The 18,686-nt window shown below is 35.3% G+C and overlaps 1 long non-coding RNA gene across 1 annotated transcript; it reads left to right on the forward strand.

Annotated features, from left to right (window-relative positions):
* Window positions 1-13,755: 13,755 nt before the first annotated feature.
* LOC306909095 lies at window positions 13,756-16,275 on the forward strand. The gene is made up of 4 exons (XR_013788057.1): window positions 13,756-14,211; window positions 14,784-15,039; window positions 15,209-15,363; window positions 15,773-16,275. It is a non-coding gene; the product is annotated as an uncharacterized lncRNA (long non-coding RNA).
* Window positions 16,276-18,686: the final 2,411 nt, after the last annotated feature.

Below are 18,686 nucleotides of genomic sequence, written 5' to 3' on the forward strand. Positions count from 1 at the left end.
GAAATCAACATTGATTGTAATTCCAGTGATGAATGTTTTGAATGTCAAGTGTCTGAAGACATTCATACACTTATACATGGTGGTAATTTGGGTCATAATTAAATAAGATTAGATTCTGAGTACTGTAACAGGTGACAAACTGAGGTCTTAGTCTAGACTTGTGTAATTTGACAGTTTTAAAGAAACGTGATGTGTGTGCATGCCACTTTCCTCTAAAAACCCTGTGATCATTTATTCCCTTTGTTTTGTTATTAAAGTCCAGGGTCATCCAAATTGTGCGCTGGGTACCGGGTTTGTCTGAGGCAGACGGGGGTGTACTGATGTCATTGCTCTCCTGAAGAAGAATATGAAAGCATATTGATTTGCTGCCTTTATGGAAAGTCATATCAAGGCACCACTCCTAAAGCTGAATAGCCGAAGGACAAGTCCATGGTGGAAGTGATGAAAGCATTAGAATATTGTGCTGCAAAATAGGCTCGCACAATTGATCTTTTTGAAAAATAAATTATTTTACCATTTAAATCAAGGCCAATGTCAAATAAACAGCCTTCACAGCCTCTAACGCTTGTCCCCTCCCCCTAAATAAAGAAACAAACACATGCACCCAACTGAGCTTCTGTGCAAAATCAGCAGGAATAGCTGCCAGTTTCCACACAAATTCCTCTCCTACCTGTTCTCTGCTAAACTGTGACTAAATTAAGGCCTTGGTTATGTTTTGTCTGTAGTTGAGGTTGTCATGATTCTGCCACATCATGTCATGTTTCTCTTGATTTAGTGGCAGGATCATGACAGAACCTCATGTTAAATGTGGAGAGAGACAATTATTGTTCTTATGGCCTTCCATACTCTCTCTCCGGTCTCGTCTTTGTTCCCATCCTCTGGTAACCCTCGTTATTGATTAATGCCCTTCACCTGTTCCCCTCTTGATTTGCACCCTGATTTAATGCCCTTGTGTCTTCTGTCTTGTGCTGGTTCATTGTGGTTTGTGTGGTGAGTTCTTGTGTCTTGTACGCTAGTTTAGTTATTTGTAGTTCATGTCAAAAGTTAATTGAAGTCTTGTTTAAGTGTAGTTTGTTTTAGTCATGTCATTGTATCCCGGTTTTGTTCTGTTTTGTCCTTTAGTTTAGTCCATCTTTGTTTTATTATTTATTAAATATGTATACCCCTTACCGGCTGTCTGCACCTGGTTCCTCTCTCCGTGTCTCACCACACGAGAATCATGACAGAGGTGTCACAATATACAGTGTTTGGCAAGTGATATTAAAAAACATGACTATCGAAATTGTGTTAATTCTCCACATAATATGATATCGTAAATAATTTAGCACTTGTTGAAAGCTAAAACGGTTACAACTCTTCTCTCAAATCCTTTCATTCAAATTTGAAGTTTGTTTGCCAAAAAAGGAGAGGACACAAGAAAGTAACAACTAAAGGTGAATTCAACTGACAGCATAATATGTTTATTAAAAAAAATATTACCACCCAACAAACTTTTTCCTTCAAACATAAATAATGATACATGAACTTTAAAACTCGAAGTAAGCACCCAATAGTTTGGTGGTTGTATAAACTCGCTTTTATCGGTGCATCTCTAAATATAATATATATGCTTTTTCTTATTATGTAAGCAAAACTTCAAGTCCGCTGAATCCTATCATTATAGTTTTAACCTTCAGGCAAATGCTGATCAACTCCGCCAAATGTGTTTTAACCAATATATTAATCATGAATCAGCAATACCATATTAACAATTGTCCTTTAGTAAGGCATGAAGCATTTATTACTTTTACTGTATTAGATTATGTAGAAATAAATCAACTTTAGATACTAATGATAGATGCAAAGATTAGATATTGAATGAGCTTTTAAATTAAAGAGTGACCATCAGTGGAGGCCTGCGTACGTTTGAATTCTAGAGTTTATCAAAAAATAGTTACTGCATTTTCAATCATGGCTCCCTTCATTGCAAGGTCAAGGTCATGGCCATGCTGGATGATTTGTGGTGTGTGCGTATCTCCTCGTGCCAACATCTGCACTTGTGATTAGGCAGCTGTTTCTGGTTTCTAGAGTCTACACTTCATGGACTGATATGTGTGGAGAAGGATGTCAATAAACGCGACAAAGTTGTAGTAAAGTGATTCAGATGATACGTTTCTAATGATATCACTAATGGTTTCGCAATTTTCATATATATGATAAAGCTCAAAGTGCTAGAATATCATAAAAACAGTCGAACAGTTTCACATTTTTTTCTGCAGAAGTCACTTTTCATAAGTCTTTGTTCATTTTTAATATTTTTAATATCACAATATATTGTGCATGTTCTCATGGTCAGTGGTTTATACAGTCAGCATAGAGTAATGATGTTTACTTAAACTTCTGTGTGGAAACTAAATCCACTCCTAGTGCAGCTTCGCCTCCCTTTACTGACACATAAACAGAACACAGAAACAGCCCAGAAGGTTGTCATGACCCACTGAGAATAAGAATTTGGCTACATGTTCAACAACAGCCTTGAAGAGTTTGAAAAAAACAAAAATTATCCTGTACGTTTGTATTTTCATTTCCATTGTGCCCAGATTTGCATCATGCTTTGTATAATTTTGATGTCACAACACATTCAGCTGATAAAATAAACGATGCAGTGTGAGAAACATGTCCTTGTGTCCTGGACACTGAAAAACAAAGTAAAACAGACCAGGTCTCTTGGAAAAAGAATTTACATTAACTTTTGTCTGTTTCTAGCTGTCTTGTGTTATGAGACGTGATGTCTGTTACTATAGTAACTAACTCGAATTTCTTCCTGTCTGCCTCTATGACTTTACCCATAAAGTGATGTGGCCTTGTGTCGAAGAGAGTTACAAATTGAATACTCCTTTTTCAAGGGCTTCTGTCATTCTGTCTGTGGCTTTAAGAGGTATGGGAGAGGAAATTCATTTGACATAGTGTGCTCAGATAGGAGTGTACAGTGTGTTTGTGTGTGCGTAACAAAAGCTTATCTACTATACATATACTCAGCTTAATGTCTACGGTAATAAAAATGTTAAATGCATTATTGTTTTACAAAGAAGCACTGAAAGAGAATGCACCAGGCCTTTAATATGGACTCTATGTAAATGTCTATTCGCTATGTCATTTGCTATTGCTAAAATAAATTAAAAACACTTTTAGTAGGGCTACACGGCTATGAAAAAACGAATATTGTCAATTATTCACCTCAATATTGCAATTGCTAATCCCGATTAGTTTTCCAATCAATTGTGCAGCCCTCTCTTTTAGGTAACATATCAGAGGAGGAATTCTATTATTAAAAGAAAGCAACCCGCGGTGTAGATAGAAATAGCTAATTCTAAGGTAATAAAAACATAACGGTTCATTCTGTAAGCTCTTTATACACCTCTGAAGGCATAGCTATGATTATTATATATTGCATTTCGATCAAAAGACCATCCCAAAAATGACAGACTGGACCTTTAAAAAAAAAAACAAGACTTCCTGCGTTATCGCGACTCTCTCTCAATGGCTCTGGGGAAAATAGATAATGGGGCTCAAATTATTTCGCTAACACAATAGAATTATTCAATGCTTAACAAATAATTATCAAAAGTTGTGATTTTACAAAAATATACAATGTCATCTTTTTCTAGAGACGTGCAGGTTAATAACATGAGAAAATCAGCAAGAAACTGAACTGAGTTTGCAAAGTTGCTTTGAATGAGTCATAAGATTTAAAGATGTAAAAAAACATCTTCGAAGCAACAGACAAGCTCAGTGGTGAAGAGGAGAGGCTTTTTGCTTATTTTGCAGCCACACACAACCTTTTAGTCATCAATTCGACCATGACCTCAGTAGTCTAAAGCGAAATGTGAGGCCACCGACACCAACGGCTTGGCTTAAATTGAGTGATGCAACAGGCTTATGAACCCGAGTGCAACGGCAAATCAACAACTGAATTGCTCGAACAGAAAGAAATGAATGCGTTAAAATGTCCATGTCAAAGTGTAGACCTCAAGTTCATTGAGATGTGGCATGAACATCTGCCCTCAGTCAAACATCATTAAAAGAAGAGTGGGCATAAAAACATTTAAGTTGCTTAGACGGATTAACTCATATCGAAAACTTTTACATTGCACACTGTTGCAACAGATGTTAGCAAACCGCAAATATACAATATAATATAATGTAATACAAATTATCATCACTACATTTTTGTTTATGACATGTTTTTTTATTATTTATGATGTTAATGATGGTGCTCGTCTTTCGTAAAAATGGTCACTCACCTTTACTCAGAAAGCACAAGCTAACAACAAAATGGACGAAAAATGACATCAAAAAGTCTATAACAAAGTATACTGTCTTTTTCTATCATTTATTTACCCTTACAGTATGTTGTGTAAAATCTGTATTACTCTGGATACACAAAAAACATATTTTGAGAAATGTTTTGTGTACATTCAATAGAAAATCAATGGGGCTAATGTTGTTTGGTTACCAAAATATCTTCTTTTGTGTTCTTCAGAGAAAAGAAAGTCACATAGTTTTGGAATAACAAGAGGGTGAGATAATTATAAAATAATTTATATTTTTAGTTGAACTGTCCCTTTAAGTGGTCAGATATGTAGTTCTTCAATAAGTAAAAAACTGTCATTTTGTATCATAACCACTTCTTGATATATTTAAATGCATGTTTAATTCATATGTTTCTGTTTAATTTTTTAAAAGGTGTTTGTGTGTCTCTACACATATGAGCTATGTAAAGCACTGACCTCTTCCATTAGCCTGTCAACCTCAACAAACAAATAAACTGTGATGCTTCCCTGTGTTTGCTTTGGCTGGCCGATCTGCGAGGTCCGTTGGCTGTGCTGGAAGAGCGTTACTCTGGAGGGCAATAACCATGAAAAAGACCAGTAGCATCTCGGTCGCCCCCTTTGCTCTAGACAGCGATAAGAGGTCAGTGCAGTTGCAGTGCTTCCGACTATGACATGAGTAATGCGAGAGGTGAGATAAGCCAGTCACAGATAGGGTTAGAAAGAGATTTGAAAGAGATGATGGAATTTGTTAATAACATGAAGCAGGAATCTGGCACTATAAGCACCAGGACAATTTTCATGTGTTTTAAATGTTGTCTCTAAAAAATTACTCTAAAAAGAACCTCATGTCATAGCAAACCTGTATGACTTTCTTCTGCAGAACACAAAAGAAGATATTTTGAAGAATGCTGGAAACCAAACAAAATTGGGCACCAATGACTTCCAATGAATCCATTTTATAACACAAAACCACTGTGACTTTCTCAAAATATCTTCTTTAGTGTTCCACATGAGAAAGCATCAGCTTTTGGACAACATGAGCCCGGTAAACACTTTGAGTGATTGTGGGAAGTTTATCACAACCCTGAAACACTGAAAATGTTTCTCTGAAACTTGGAAGCTTGAAAGCTGCTCTGATGTTTCTCTTAATACTTTCTCTCACTCATTCTCACATACGCACGCACTTACACACACACACACATGCTAGTTTTCAGGGTCGTTCAGAAGCAGCAGTGTCTGCTGTTTCAGCGCAACTCAAGGTCAGCACACAGGCATACAAACACAAGGTCGGTCTGTTCACAGTACATAAAGGAACAGATGCCATGCGCACAGGTCCCTCCCTCCACGACTAACGCCACTCAGCCTGCACCCACACGTCCACCGGTTGAACGACCTGGCCTGATGGCTTCCGTCTTTTAATGGACCATCAGGGTTAACGCACAGGCTGAGTGATGTGTTGTGTTTGTATGTGAGTGTGTGTGTGTGTTTACATGGGATTTGGTCATTGAAAGTTAAGCAAATGGACCTTTTCTACCTCGAAACAACTCCAAGGTCTCATTGAGTGCACAAAGCCTGCCCTTTCTCTGGCTTTGTGTTGCTTTTTAAGTAAATGATTATCAGGGACATTTTCTGCTGCTCTAGGTCTCCGTATAAGAAACTGAATGCTTGGCCTTGGCATTGTCTTTCATACTAAAGAGCAACAATGGGAAGTATCTAAAGTGGGACAACTTGTTTTACGTCACAAACTGAATCTCTTAAAAAAACACATGAATTAAATCTATGATAACATAAATGAATTGATAAAAAACTATTGCTTGGTCTTAACTGAAATTACATATCTTACAATATGTAATTGCCATTGTTTTGTCTTAAGATGCAAACAGTAATATTTTTATTGAACTAATTTGATTTGAATAAAAGCTTATATTTATTTAAATAACTTATAAATTATTGATTGAATTAAAACAAAATAAATATATAATGTATTAATTAAAAGGTCAAACAAAACAACACAAACCTAAAATAATATTATAAAATATAAATAATAAGAATTTTTACAATTATTTCAATTTAGTTTAAATTCAGGTTTGCCTGACTACATTATAAACTTTACATTATCTATTATAAACCTTAATAATATTCCTCACTTGCAGGTAGTTAAACTTAAAATGTCTGGTTTTAAAACATTGGTTCAAAGCAGTGCACCAAATTCTTAGATATCCTAGTAGTGAAGGTAGTCATTTAACTTAGCAATGCCACGTACAAAATCATAAAAACAAATTAAAAAAGAACATAAACAAACATGACACATTGCCAAGGCCATGTAAATAATTCACCATTCCCATTTCCGCAGTGTAAAAATCTCTTTCAGTTGCATATGAATAACCGAAGCTATTTCTACAGGAAAATACACCTCTGTTTAGATTATTTCACCAGACTGAAAAATTCTTTCATGATTTACTTTTGCCTCCCAAACCTTGACTTCCATTGTATGGACACAAAACCACTGAGAAATTTATCCGAAAATCTTTATTTTAGATTTTGAATGACATGATGAATAAATGATGACTGGATTTTCAATTTGGATGAACTATCCATTTAGGAAAATTCTAGTAAAGTCTCAATTTCATCCTGAATAATGGAAAAATATGATGCATGCCTATACAGCTTCTGTCTATGTAACAATAGATATGGGAGATAAATGAGACTTTAACCCTTAAATGTCTCAGTTTCTGTGATCATACCATCACTGTTATCAATGTTTCTTATTAAAAAGCTATTAAATCTCTCTCTCCTCACTGTAAGATTTTCTCTTGATCTCAGGTTACCCACAGTTCATCTGGCTCTGTGCCTCTCAATCACCTAACCGTCTCCGCGGGTGGAAAATCTGTCAGCGGGTGCCACTCCGCTCGCCTGAGATTGATAGCTGTGGCCTTAGCTGCTGCAACTCTGCCACCACGGTCCAACAATTTTACATATTAATTTATGTTCTGCAGAGTTGTAATTGAGAGAGGAGGAGGAGGCAGACTATTTGTGCAGAGATGAGCGCCCCTTTCTATATGATTCATGACCCCTTCATCACCTTTTGTAAGGCTCATTTAAACAGATCATGTATAGGTTGCCTTCACAGGTGAATGGAACAGGGTCATGTTTGCATAAAAGCCTAAATTACAGGCAGAATTATATAAAGAAGGTATAGCCGATAGGATTGTGGGAGGAGCGTTTTATTGAAACACTAAAATTGAGTTATTTACATGTGGTTTATTTTTTCCAAAACTGCCAAAGGGAATATTGATATGCTATAAGGGTCATTCTCAGCTAAATTCTGCATTAGATAATGTTGGGGAAACATTTGTTTTTATAATATAATTTCAGACTCAAAATTCCAGGGAAATAACTACTATATTCATTACCATAATTATTTTTCATGACATCATTCCCAACAAAGTCCCGTTAGCAACACTAACCCTCATCCTAAAGTGCTACACTACTTCAATCGTGTCACTAATAGTTATTAATTTAATTTAAACATAATAAATACAAAATGTATTAATAAAAACAAAACAACATAAAAAAATATACTAATAATAATAAATATTACATTGTTTTAAATAATAATCATATTTATAAATAATACATTCATTTAAGATTCTTTTAAATTCATGCTTGCCTGACATTATATTAAAACATTGGTAGTTCATAAACCTTAATAACATATTCAACTTACTTAAGTTTAATAGATAATTGAGTAATTTTTGTAGTAGGTCTGATGCGCTTTAAGTGACACATTTGAATAAGGACATCTGACAATCTCATCAAATAAACTTTTTTTTCAGATATTTACCCAGACATCGTGGACAAATAACTGATTACAAGAAAAGGTTAGAAGCGCTTTCAGAACATTGGTTCCTTTTATGAGATGCTTTGACATTTAGAGTTTGTTGCTTTAGATGTATTTACCAGTGAGATTTTGATAATCCTTTGTCTCAATGCCTCACTGTGTAGTGAAGGTCGAACGCTAGGTAGCAGCGAGAGCCTTGAAGTTTTCATTGACTAAGAAAGTGTGCGCTTTGTTCTTGCACTTCTCAATGTCAGCAGGCAGTATAATATACGGCACTTTTTTCTCATATTGTCTCTGCTGTGTCTTCTGCTGATGTAATTACAAACAAAAGTACAGGCCAAGGTTGCCGCAGAAAAACCAATGTAAAGTGTTTAATTAGAAACGCTGTCTGTATACATCTATGCGCTTTTCTTATGGAACATGTTCAAAGAAGTGATGATATTTGTGTTTTTGCATTAAAATACTATTTAAATACGATGTTAGGATAAAGAAACAATTCCAAACGGATGAAAAATAAGAGGGCTCATTTGATTTGATTCAACAAATAATAGTATTGAGAAGACCATGCAATATGGACAACTTTTAAACAAATTTGAATTTACCCACCACCACATAAAAAGGTCTTCCCTTCAATATTTCAGATTCAGAGAGGGAAACAAACTCTTTATTTTTGTCTCTGCTTGTATTTCCAAAGCATAAATCCGGTCTGTCACCTGTAATAAAACTCATTTGCTGAACTGAGGATGTGAATGAGGACAGACAAGGTCAAGGCCAAAAGCTAGCGGAGGCTCTACTGTGGCATGATTAACTGATATTACATTCTGTGCGCTAGGCCTGTATTCAAAATGTTTTTCCTCTTTCTTTCACTCTCTCTCACACAAAAATCAAGGCATGAAAATAAACACATGGAGAGTTTTGATTTAATTCTCCTTGAAGAAAGCATTTCCATACACACAACCTTGAAAAGACTCATATCCCTTTCCCTTAAGACAGCACACAGTAGATGAACTCTGTCATACGGGGGAAAATCCTTTTAATGAGTCTGTCTTTCAGGCGTGTCGATTGCTCAATCTGATGGAGGAAAGACAGAGCAGGGATAAAAAAAAACTGTTGTAATGAGAAGAATGAAAAAAAGCATCCTTCTATTCCGATCCTAAGTCCTTGCATTGATAACATCTGATGGCTAGGAAATTACTTTATGAACTAATAAAACACAATTGTTTTTCCTCTGTCGGATCGTGTGTGTTGAGTCTCATTTATGTCTCATATATTTTCCCATTGAAATATTTTTTTCTGGAGCCTTGTTTTTTTGCATTCGCATTGTATTGTCACTAAAAGCACAAAAGTCCAAAGCTAGCTACAAGTGTCACTTTGGATTCAGGGTTGGACCATTGTCCATAAATTTTACTTCAATATCAACTTTTGTACATAAAAGACTGATATTCCATTTGTTTGGCTTGATAGCAACACCTTAGCAACCACTCAAAATATCTCAGCAGCCACATTGTAATGCCCTGGCAACCACGCACATCACCCAGAGCAAGGTTTCAGATTAAACCCAGAGATCTTACAGAATAACTTCAATACATTTAAATATCGCTGCTGTCCTTCTGAATCATTGTATCTCCATTAATGAAAAACTGTGAATTTGGACATCCGAGGCTTTAGAAGGACAGGAAAGATATGTTACAGTAGATATACTATTTTTCCATTCCTTTCTAAACAAAATTTTTCATTTTTTATTATCTTTTCCAAATTTGGCCTATTGCCAAATTATTTTCGTAATAATTTTTAACTATTTCGTTCTATTAGTCTACTGAGCCATATGAATAAAATGTAGAAATAGTTTCCATCATGAACATTTCCCCCTTTAGTGAGACCAGTTGTGATTACACATTAGTTCATTTGGCTTCATTTGATTTAAGGAGGGGCTTGTGAAAAGTTAAAAGTGACATAGCATGTATCTGTGAGACAGTCTGAGCTCAAGGTCTCAATGCAAATGATTACAGGGGGGAGGCGTTTTGTTTCCAGGGTCCTTGGACTGAACAAACAAACCCCTTATGGATTGAATCGTGTGTCCTCAATCCCTTTTTAATGATCTGCAATCTTTTTCTGTCTTGCTTGATATGCGAATTGCAATCAATGACACTTCCCACTTGAAATGCTCTTTACTGCACAGATGTTTCATTTCAGCTGGGAAAGGTTTTTCTTTTTCTTTGAATTAGGAATGTAAAGCATTTATGCAGGTTTTAATTTGAACAGGTATAATTTATTAACAGGCCTTATCTTAATATGAATAATTTAAAATTCTAACATCATGTGAAACATAAAAATCTGCGTGCTGGGCAAAAAAGTTAACTGCATCTTAAAAGGAAGTCATAAATGATCTCGAAACAAGTCTTAATTAAAAATTACCCTTGGCATTATTTATACCTGAATTTTACACAACTGCACACGCAAAGACAGCACTAAATACATATATTACCTATTTCAGAATGTGAATTGATCTGTGAGCTGATCTGAGACCAGCTTGTCACAAAACAACACAAGCAATGTTGCACTGCTGTGGAAGTAACCTAACTCATTATTGCCCTCTAATGGAATCCGAAAGCAACAGCGGATAGCAAACTATAGAATGTTTATTCAAAACATCATGAACAAGAGCCTTGCCTTAGTAAATAACTTTGTCATTTTACATATTTTATATACTCTACAAAATATAAAGCATATTTCGTTTGTTTAAAAAGTGCAAGTAATCGAATGTTTTTTCTTTGCAGCACTTTACTTTTCTCGTGTATGTGTTGATGTCCTGAAATGGAGGAAAGTCCAGAATTTTGCAGACCTTACAGAGTGAATTATTTGGCTTCTGGCGGACCTTTGTGTTTTACGCCATTCCTGGTGATCCTGTTTGGATGGTGTCTTGTGTTCAGAAATCCATCCATCTTCACGCATCTCGGACGTTGATCTGTCCGACGAGATTTCCATCAGACATAACGTCACTGGATCCCCGGAATGCTCTTGTGTTTTCTCAGCTTGAATGCAAGGCATGCTCCAGAGAGTAGTTTCGCAAAACATCTGAGGGGATAAAACAATGACCTCGTTATTTAACTGCTCTTTGTGTCCAATAGATCCGGTTTTCATTCAATCCTGTTCCCCATAAAAATATTAAAGGGATGCGTTCTCCGACGTAATAGTGGCGTTGAGCAGACCGATCTGCGTATGACATCATCAAACTATCGCGAGAGTAATTCATGAAAAGAGTAAATTCACACTAACGCGTGTAGTGTGTCAGTACACGATCCGTTCCACCTGCACGATCCGTTCTGAGCATGCGCGTAATTACGTATTAGAAAACGTCATGGTTTTCCTACACTATTGGTACCGTGACGCAGGCAGGCGAAGAAACATTTGACGGCAGATTTTTTGTTTTGTAGACTAACGTTACATAGTTTAACCGTTCACGGCGAGTCTGTTTTTATGTTTTTAAATGTTGCTTACGTTACCATGATTACGATGTGTTTATGTGGTTGTCAATCCAAAATAATAGAGCTGTTACATGAACATGGATGATTTTGGTTACATGTGGAATAAAGTATTTTTATCGACTGCAAATCTTCAGTTTCCTCCAAACTCCATTTTGCGATTCATTGCTGTATGGCATGTCTATTTACCTTACAGTGTTTCGATCTGAGGTCAGTAGTATTGTCAAAGACGGTTTTTGTCGTTTTTTATTAAATTCTGATAATACTAGTTAACTATTTAAATGTAGTAATTAATTAGTATGGGTCTATATAGGCTAATATATCTATCTAAATTAGTAAAATAATCCCTTCAATGGCGTTTACAGAAGCCAATAAGGAACATAACACATATGTCTAACTAGACTATCATTTACATGAAGAACTACAAAGTCAGGGGAAACATTACAGTATTTCAAACTGACTTGACAGAACGTAAAGTGAAATGATACTAGGTGGACAGCAGCGAAGTAAATTGAGTATTGTATTTAATTTAACAGTAAAATATAAACAAAGTAAAACAAAGCTGCGCAAGCGTGGAACAGATCGTGCAGTGTCGTAAATCATCGCACAACTAAATCATCATTTGCGCATGAGGGTGGAACGGATCGTGTACTGACATAGTGTACTAATTATCAAACTAGTAGCCGACATGCTCAAAATAGTAGCCTATAAAAATGGTCCAATATCAAACCCCTGGGGTGTGGAACAAGTGCCACGTGACATCAAGCTCTCTCTCCCTTTAGTAGTGTCCTAGATCAATTATCTATTGTGTAAAATAAATGTTTCATTTTAAACGAAATAATAATTAAATATGGACAGATTTGAGACGATTGAGATCGCATGTCTAAAATGCTCTCAGCCAGCTGCACTGTAAAAAAAGTCAGTAAAATATACAGCAAAACACCGTCAAATTCCAACGGTAATGGAGCGTAAAACCAAAAACTTATTTTTACTGTATTAAATAGATTGAATAACCGTTAATTGTGAGACTGGATAAAACTGTGTTTTTTACTGTAATAAAATGTTGAAATTATAAATATTTTCTGTGAAAACAAATAAATATGCATACATTTTACAATTAAATATTGTAATGTTGAAAATGTCTGAAAACCTTACATTTTACGGTATTATTTGAGTAAAACTACATCTTTTGGGGTTGTGCACATTGGAATTCACAGTTTAAATCTGTAGATTTTTAAGCAAACAAAAACATTAATTTTTACAGTAGCAATATGTTAAAAAATAGGTTCCACCGTAATAATACAACCAGTAAATACCATTAAAAAAAGCAAATATCAGCAGTAAAAGACAATAAAATTGATAGTATGTTTTATTTTAAAATTCAGATACTGATATACAGATTAATTTACCATTCACCCCCAATTTTGGCAAGTGCTGCATACATGACCCAAAATAAAAAGGTTGCTGCTCATAAGTCATTCTGAATAGACACATAACCAACATATATTTTAGATAATTAATGATTATTTCTCCAAATATGCGCTCTATTGGACTAAGAGCCCTGGCAGATTCTGTTTATTAAATGTATTTGAGCACAAATAAACCGGAGAAGACGAGAATGAATGTTGTGTGAGTTTTGATTTCTATTCAAAATAACGAACGTTACAGATTAATTATTTTGCACTCTTGGCATACATTAATAAATCAATGTCACTGCAAACCAGTTTAATCATAAAGAGTGGTCAAATATCGAAGCTGGAGTCTTAAAACTTTCTTGTGATGCTGATTCTGTCCAGATCAAGTAAGAGTGTGATGTTTTGACGAGCAATGCATTTTGAAGAACAGTAATCCAGCATCACCAGTGATCCTATGACGGGCAAGGGGTTAAAAGTTAGGCCTGCAGTAGGCTATATCATTGTTAACCTTCTGATAAAAAAATCAACAGCAAAAGAAGATGTTTAAAATAAAGTTCATGGTTGTGAATAAAATGTATTTCAATAATCTTTTTTAATTATTATTTTAAAACAACTTTATGTTATTTTCACGCCATATTATCAGACCACCTTAAGTGGTTCCGCCTTAAATTTGGAGTTTGTGTGATCGCTGTTGATTGGCAGCTAAACTGCTGGTAAACTGTGTACAGACGTTGTACGTTCGAATTGCAGATAATTTATTTTTCTGGTAGTAATATTGTGCAGTATGAGCGAACAATTTCACCAAAAAAAAACGGGAAGCAAGGCAAGACGTGGCTGCAGCAGACGTGACTTCTGTCTCAAACCTCCTCCTAAAAAAAACTTTTTTTTGTCCGTGTTTTTCACAGCTAATTTTTTTTCTCCTAAAGAAACAAAGAGCGACATTAAATTGCGGGATGACATCACCTGAAAATGACCAATAGCGCGGCGCGCTGCTGAGCTGTGTGCAGACCGCTCTTTTTTTCTTGCAGGAGACTTGTTGGCTTCGCTAACGGACGCAGTTTGAACTCGTAGCTATTCGCGCCATTTTTAGCTGCTTTCACAGCAACAGCATCTTCGGAATTTGTAGACATCCTGGCAGCTTACAATTAATTCAAGATGAGGTGAGTAACGTTACATGCGACTTCAAGTTATCTCTGTTATAAAAACCCACCAGCCCAGCTTTTATAGGTCATTTTAGGAGTTAGTTTTTTATGAGTGAGGTTGTGAGTTGAGTTAGCATTACTGTTGATTAGCTTCTGTGTTTGGCGTGCTTAATTTGCTAGGGAGGAATTACCCAAGTAAATGTAGATATGTTAACCTGTAATGTCTGTGGTAGTTCAGTCATCAAGGGGCTACGTGCTTCATTGTAAACTGCATCGGAATGAGCCACGTTGTTTATTTCGGTCTATTGAAGCAGACTGCAAGCAGACATACACCAGGTATGGCGCGTTTAAGGCTCATTTTTACCGAAGACACTCGGCCCCTAACGTTACCCATGTCACTGGTGTGGCGGTTTACATGTGCAATGGCGATGTGTGAACGTCAGTGTCAAAACTCTAAAGAGTTAATAGCTCATCTGAAGAGCCATATTGTGGAAGGACACGTGGTCACTTGTCCAGTAAGAGGATGCCTCTAAATCGTATTTTGTCTTTATTATGATTAAAAAGGTTTGTTTTGTTCCTGCCCTTTTCAGACACTGAATTTGAGCAGAAACCATAAGGATACTCAAAGGACCTGTGACTCTTCGGAAATGGTGAGAGTTCAGGTTACATATATATATATATATTTTTTTTTTCTTCTTCATTAAATTCATTTTCCTTTGTCCCTTTACAATATTGCTGTTTTGTTTTTGTAAACGGCATCAAATGAGAGTGACAGGTTAAACAGTTTCAAGACAATGGCAGGAAAAGCATGCTGAAGTTGAATCAAACCTTGGCTGGAAATATTTGGTATGTGTTTTACCGTAAATCAAATTGTTGAAAAACATTCAGCTACACTGCAACACAGGGAAACTTGTTTTGCACTTATTTTCTTGTTAATTAAATTTCTTGTCTCATTATTTTTGTCAGTTATTATTATTTATGGTGTATGCCCTTTTTGTTTTCTTTCTAAATGCAGAAGGGGTCTAGCCAGTCAACAATGAAAGCTTCGTTGCCCCCCTGTGAGTCTTCTGGAAGAAATTATTGTGCCTGTACTCTTTGGTTTCCCTTAACATCACACCCTGTTTATACGAGGCTCTTCAATTAAGTCTGCACCCAAAGATTCAATAAGAGGTAAGCAGTGGTATTATTCAAGTTTTGCAAAAGAAAGATGGACAGGAGACACTAATCTTAATTAGCCGAGCTCAGGTTCATGTCCAGGTGAGCAGTTTCATACGATGAAGGAAACTGACGCTATAAAATGTAGATTGAATGATAGGTCTCATCACCATGCATTCAGTCATTAACTTCAAGTTCTATGATAAATCAATAGGAAATTTAAATACAATGTTTTCCAACAAATTATGATTGTGATTAGGGCTGCGTTGTCAATGTATTTTACATAAGTAGATTTAAGAACTGCATACTTTACACCTAAGAAATAATTTATCATTAGATCTGTTTTTGACAGCACGTTTCATTTCTGTGCATTTTGCTCAAGCACTGATCAAACTTTTGAAACTTTGTCCATTTTTTGCTGCAGAGGGGATCCTGCCAGTCCAAAGTGAACTCCTGATGGACATTGAAGTACTCCTGCAGAGCTTGTTTCTTCGACACCATGCGCATTAGAAACTCCACTGAGTGCTTTCCTTCACCAACGCAGGACCCAGTGACTAATTATTGTTGATCGGTCAGGGGCAGGTCATTTTTTGTTTCATGTTTATTAATTCCTCCATGGATTACCAGCCATATATATGGACACATGCTGTATTCTCAAGATCTATGCTGTTTGGTAGGAATAGAGAAAATGATATGTCTGTTTTCAAATGGTATGTCAAATTTTCTCATTGTTTATCAGTAATATTCACTACCTTAGTTATATATGAGCATCTTTAGATTTTTCTATATTTAGCGGTTGCAAATGTAAAATGTACGGTAAACTCATATTGTACTGTATTTTTAGCGGTAAAATACCGGCAGCTGTGGTTGCCAGGAATTTACCGTAAAATGTATCTCGTCAAAATAAAATCCTGTAATTTGTTATACAATTTCACTGTGTGTTTTACTGTCAAAGGTTTTAATAAGGTTTAACATATTTCTGTTATTTGTACAGTTATTTACCACAATAGGGTCTATCATATTACAGTTAAATTAACAACAAATTACTGTAAATATTATTATATTAGAACTTTTTTTTACTGCAAATATCCGTAAAAAGCTATGGAAAGTTGCATTTTTTACATAAAATTACCGTATAATTGACAAATATATTTGTTTTTTTCTACCATGATTTTGGTAAAAACAATACGTTGTCTACTGTAAAATTTAGGGTTACAAAACCAGTATACCGTATTGTCTTTTACAGATTCCACATTTTTTTCACGGTATATTCCTGGCAACCACAGCTGCCGGTATTTTACCGTAAATTTGACAGGTTTTTTGTAACAGTGTTGCCAGGAATTTACCGTTAAATGTATCTCGTTAAAATAAAATCCTGTAATTTGTTATACAATCTCACTGTGTTTTTTACTGTCAAAGGTTTTAATAAGGTTTAACATATTTCTGTTATTTTTACAGTTATTTACCATAATAGGGTCTATCATATTACTGTTAAATTAACAACAAATTACTGTAAATATTATTATATTAGAACTTTTTTTTTACTGCAAATATCCGTAAAAAGTTATGGAAAGTTGCATTTTTTACATAAAATTACCGTATAATTGACAAATATATTTGTTTTTTTCTACCATGATTTTGGTAGAAACAATACGTTGTCTACTGTAAAATGTAGGGTTACAAAACCAGTATACCGTATTGTCTTTTACAGATTCCACATTTTTTTCACGGTATATTCCTGGCAACCACAGCTGCCGGTATTTTACCGTAAATTTGACAGGTTTTTTGTAACAGTGTGGTTGTTACGCGAATGGAAATTCCAGCTGCATTAATATTCGCTTTAAAAAAGATTGAAAGAGCAGTTAAAAATAATTTACAGTTACCTTGATTTAGTCTTCGTGTCGTCTGTCTGCTTGTCTGTCGATGTGAATATCGAGGCTCTCTTTGCCACACGCAGCTTTTAAAACGAGTTTTATTGCACCTTTAGGTGGATTTACTCGACAATAGCTTGTAGAATAAAAAATCCCGCTTCGGCCTCGTAAATGTCATAAGATGCGGTCTTTAGGACGTGCTTGGAAAACACTGCTTTTATTGGTGTTACCTGCGGAGTTTTTAGTCGAGGAGTTTCCACGGAAATTTACCAGATCTCACAAAGGTTTTGGAATCCACTGTCTCTTGAAGATGGGGCATGTAAGATTATAGACATTAATACGTATTCCTACATTCTTACGTATGTAAATATTAAAATAGGATGTTTAATTGTGAATACAAATTACATTTAGTGTTTGTTGTTACCCCAGTCAACTTTCCAAATTTTACGAATTCAAAAACCTAAAACAATGCTAACCCATATTTTGTAAACATCAGGACTATTTTTTAACATCATAAATAATTGGTCCAATATATTAAGAATAATTCTGTTTCACTCTTGCTTGGTTTTGCACCGTACTTTCTATTACAAACAGCCTCTGGAGGTAAAAGTGAAAGCAGTTTTACGCCTGCAGTGCAACAAGAATAAGCAAGGTTACAAAAGTGTATGATTTATTTCACAACAATCAAACGGTGACTGTAAATGGGGTATTTATAGAAGATGTTATAACAGTATCTTAAATCTGATAATTATGTGAAAAGGTTCCAACAAATATAATATAGTAAAACGTGTAAGAAAATATTAGGAGCTTATAAATGTGCTAAATTGTATTTTGCCAATCTGAATATTGACAGGTTTGTGTGAGGTTAGTTTTATTAAATGGACATTTAAATTGAAAATCATTGCACCTATTAGGTCCTAGTATAGTAACTTCAAAACTGTGTGTGTGGTTCACTGTGTGTACTGAGGGTATGGGTGTGTTGAGTGGGAGTGTCTGTGTATGTAGATTGATCTGTGTGGGGCTGCATAATCTGTAGACTTCAATTTAAAGGGTGTCTCAAGTTGCTCCAAATCACAAATAAAAGCTGCACAAGTGTAGAAGTATAGAGTGTCTTGAAAGGTCCGAGATAACAACAACTGCAGAAAGAAATGGTAAGTGCACTACTTTTGTAAATGTTGTGGTTTTATTGAAAGTGCAAGTCAAGTCAAAAAACTTTTTTTGCGTTTACAACTTTCACATTTTCCATGCTGGTCAATCATGTACAGTAGCATTTGCATGTTGTGGATTCCAGTTGATGCAACAGTTTGTTTTTCTCATAGTATGGGTTTATTAATACGTGTTTAAAGTCACTGGTCATTGAAAAGTTCGGAGACGAAGCATGGGAGAAATTGAGGTCAGTAAAACACAATCCAGTGTATGAAATAAAATTTTTTTTGGTGTTTCAATAACAACAAAAATCTTTCCTAG

Source organism: Barbatula barbatula (genome assembly GCF_947034865.1).
Source record: "Barbatula barbatula genome assembly, chromosome: 20".
Taxonomy (NCBI): domain Eukaryota; kingdom Metazoa; phylum Chordata; class Actinopteri; order Cypriniformes; family Nemacheilidae; genus Barbatula; species Barbatula barbatula.